Source organism: Bos taurus, chromosome 14 (genome assembly GCF_002263795.3).
Source record: "Bos taurus isolate L1 Dominette 01449 registration number 42190680 breed Hereford chromosome 14, ARS-UCD2.0, whole genome shotgun sequence".
In the NCBI taxonomy this organism is placed as follows: Eukaryota; Metazoa; Chordata; class Mammalia; order Artiodactyla; family Bovidae; genus Bos; species Bos taurus.
Genome location: NC_037341.1, coordinates 40,128,535 through 40,132,639, shown reverse-complemented (window position 1 = coordinate 40,132,639; position 4,105 = coordinate 40,128,535). Strand labels below are relative to the sequence as shown.

At 45.4% G+C, this 4,105-nt stretch overlaps 1 pseudogene; it reads right to left on the bottom strand.

Annotated features, from left to right (window-relative positions):
* Positions 1 to 983: 983 nt before the first annotated feature.
* LOC784496 (putative MAGE domain-containing protein MAGEA13P) lies at positions 984 to 3,846 on the bottom strand (annotated as a pseudogene).
* Positions 3,847 to 4,105: the final 259 nt, after the last annotated feature.

Here is a 4,105-nt window from a genome sequence, read left to right as displayed (position 1 = left end):
AGTGAAAAAGTTGGCTTAAAGCTCAACATTCAGAAAACGAAGATCATGGCATCCGGTCCCACCACTTCATGGGAAATAGATGGGGAAACAGTGGAAACAGTGTCAGACTTTATTTTTGGGGGCTCCAAAATCACTGCAGATGGTGACTGCAGCCATGAAATTAAAACATGCTTACTCCTTGGAAGGAAAGTTATGACCAACCTAGATAGCATATTCAAAAGCAGAGACATTACTTTGCCAACAAAGGTTCGTCTAGTCAAGGCTATGGTTTTTCCTGTGGTCATGTATGGATATGAGAGTTGGACTATAAAGAAAGCTGAGTGCCGAAGAATTGATGCTTTTGAGCTGTGGTGTTGGAGAAGACTCTTCAGAGTCCCTTGGACTGCAAGGAGATCCAACCAGTCCATTCTGAAGGAGACCAGCTCTGGGATTTCTTTGGAAGTAATGATGCTAAAGCTGAAACTCCAGTACTTTGGCCATCTCATGCGAAGAGTTGACTCATTGGAAAAGACTCTGATGCTGGGAGGGATTGGGGGCAGGAGGAGAAGGGGACGGCAGAGGATGAGATGGCTGGATGGCATCACTGACTCGATGGACGTGAGTCTGGGTGAACTCCGGGAGCTGGTGATGGACAGGGAGGCCTGGTGTGCTGTGATTCATGGGGTCGCAAAGAGTCAGACATGACTGAGTGACTGAACTGAACTGAAACAATATTTGGGGGGAAAAAGTAAAAATAAAGATAAATATCCAAGTTGCCCATATACAACAGAAATGAAAAGATGCTATACACTTCCGTTCAGATCGACCCTGGTCCTCCACTACATAGAATACTGGGTGCTGTCTTCAAATGAAGACTGAATAAACTGCTTCTGACTTCACTTGGGGCAAGATATTCTGCTGGGTGTGACACTGGGACTTTCACTTGCCGTGACGGTAGTATCATCCCGGTGGGGGGGCAGCTCTGGCCTGGGCTCTCTCATCTCTCAAGCTTCCTTATACCAGCATGAGAAGGAAGTGGAGTCAGTCCCTCCCATCTGATGTTGGCAAAAAAAATTCCAGAACTTTCATCTTGCTGGTTTCAGCATAGGCCCTTGGACCCCATAGGAATCCATAATCATACAGGATCACTGTCAAGACACCTGCTGATAATCTAGATACTGTTCCTTCATCAAATCATTATTGATGAGTTTACTGGATTCCCCATAGATGAAATCCTTCTGCCCAGCATACAGCCCCATCATATTCAGCACTTCCCAGATTTTCTCCTTGGGGGCACAGTTCCCCTCCATGAAGGTCATACCCAGGATAAGTATCAGGAGACTGGTCTTGGGCGTGCCCCGGTCATCACTCAGCCTCTTGTCATAGCTAAGGTTGAGTGATTTGACAGGGTCATAGGAGTGGCTGGTGGGGTCTACTTCTTTCACTTCAATGCCAGAGACAACCTCCCCACACTCACAGACTTTGCTGAAGATCACAGGGAGTGTCCTTGTGCTCTCTGATGACACTCCTCAGCATTTCTGCTTTGGGGGTGGATTCCTTTGTTACATACTTGACGCACAGGAACTGCACCAGTTCAGTCACCTGCTTGTTTAGCTCATGACTGAGCAAGAACTGGGGATCTGGTGGAGCCTCAGAGATGCTGGGGCCCTCCTCTTCTTGGCTTCTGAAATTCTCACCAGATTGACTCAGTAGAGAGGCTGTGTGGCAGCAGGTGAGAAGCAGGCTCCCTGAGAACCCTGGCAAGTACTCAGTGCCCCAGTGGCAGGCACCTCCTCTGGAATGCCAGAGATCAAAGGAGTGAGGGAGGAGAAGAGGGGGTGGAGGAAGAGAAATTGGTGGAGAAGAAGGAGGTTATGGAGGAGGAAGAGGTGGAGGAGTTGGCCTTTTCCTTCCTAGCTGTAGAAGCCTGCACACTTTCAAAGGCCTTTGTAGGCCTTTGGGGGCCTGAAGCTCTTCCTCAAGCTTTTTGCAGCGCTCACTTTTCTGATCCAGGGACATGATGACTTGCATTGGAGGTGGCCAACAGGAGGGTGGAACCAGGTCTCCTCTCTAGGGGTGCTCCCATGTGTCATGGGCTCCTGTTTTCCTGGTTGGCCTGAGACCTCATAAATGAAGTGCAGCTATGGTTTTTCCAGTAGTCATGTATGGATGTGAGAGTTGGACTGTGAAGAAAGCTAAGCGCTAAAGAATTGATGCTTTTGAACTGTGGTGTTGGAGAAGACTCTTGGAGTCCCTTAGATTGCAAGGAGATCCAATCAGTCAATCCTAAAGGAAATCAATTGTGAATATTCATTGGAAGTACTGATGCTGAAGTTGAAACTCCAGTATTTTGGCCACCTGATACGAAGAACTGACTCATTTAAAAAGACCCTGATGGTGGGAAAGATTGAAGGCAGGAGGAGAAGGGGACAACAGAGGATGAGATGGTTGGATGGCATCACCAACTCAATGGACATGAGTTTGAGAAGCTCTGGGAGTTGGTGGTGGTCAGGGAGGCCTGGCGTGCCGCAGTCCATAGGGTTGCAAAGAGTCTGACATGATCAAGCAACTGAATTGAACTGAACTGAGGTAGAAGCCAAACCAGGTGTTACTATCTTAGAAACCAAAAGAATAAAATATGTTCCGAAAGAGAAAGTGAGTGTCTTGTCTCATGTTTCTGGTAAGTTTAACAAGAACAGAGGAATGACCACTGGAACATGGGTGCCAAGGCAACTGTTTGAACTTGTACAACTCACCAGAAATCAGAGTCTAAAGCAAGCCTACAGTGAAAGTAGTTTATTCTGGTGCTCAGTCCCATGAGGTTGGAATGGAGAACTGGAACAGGTGAAGCAGGGAAGGAAGGAAAGTCGATATAAGCATGTATTAACTTCATCATCACTGGAGACTATCATCTAGGAATCTTCTAAGAAGCTGTAGAACATTCCTTAGAACTGCCTGCCTATGAGATACAGAGACAATTTATCTATAGGCCCCCATCCCCTACTGCTCCAGGGTTATTTGGGGGTGTCGATTCTCCATACTTTCCGATTTTCTCAAACTTGGCTATTGAGAGATCCTGCCCTCAGTGTAATCAAAGGTGTCAGGACAGAAAGATAGAGATATAAAGCACAGAAGAGAAGTATTGCCAGATTATACCTGAAAGGATTTGGTTGCTAACAGCAATATTTGGAATTTAATGTGAGCATGAAAAGTGTAAGGCAGGGAATAAGAAAGCCTGATAATATTCATTCCTAAAATCATTCAGGACCTTCAAGATAATGGTTTACCTTAATCTTCAAAACCAATGCTGAAGGGTTAGTTGAGCAATCTAGAGTCCCCGTTGCTGCAACAGGGACTGGGGCTGTGATTTATATTTATCAACAGCTCTCTCTCCCACCTATTCTAGATTCCCTCTACCTTTGACCGCCATACATCAAGTCTAGGCTGTTTCTTTTAGTAGAAACTCAGATCTTCATCCCCATAGGTTCTGAGTCTTTAGTTGTTTTGCCTTTGCTTGGCTGTGGTTGTTGGATTTGTCCATTTAGAGTTATTGCTGATCATGGAATTAATAAGAAATACTTCTGTGAGTTCCCTGGGTTTTACACATGTTCCCTTCTGCCCTCATAATATGGTATCGATGTTAGGTTCATTAGTAAGTCCTTTCTCTGCCTACCAACTCACTCACACAGCAAGGCTGAACTGATCAGTTGGTAGCAGTCTTTTCAAAATTCAGTAGAATCTTGGCTGTGTTCTCTGTAGAAGCATCTTTTCCACTTACTTGAGATCCAGGACTTTGAATCCTACAGAACCTAAGATTACTGGACAAAAATGTACATTCTGCAATTCCACTTTGATTTTCAGATCCATATTTCTCACAGTTCTAGAGACTGGAAGTCTAGGATTATGGTGCCAGCTTGGTAGGGTTCTGATGAGAGCCTTTCCCTGAGTTGCAATCTCTGACTTCTTTTTGTAGTCTCACGTGGCAGAACGGGTATGCTCTTTACCTCCTTACAAGGGCATGAATCCCATTCCATCATGTGGGTTCTGTGTCCATGATCTCATCCACACCTAATTACCTCCCCAAACCCCTTACATATACTTTTACAATGAAGATTAGGCTTTTTAT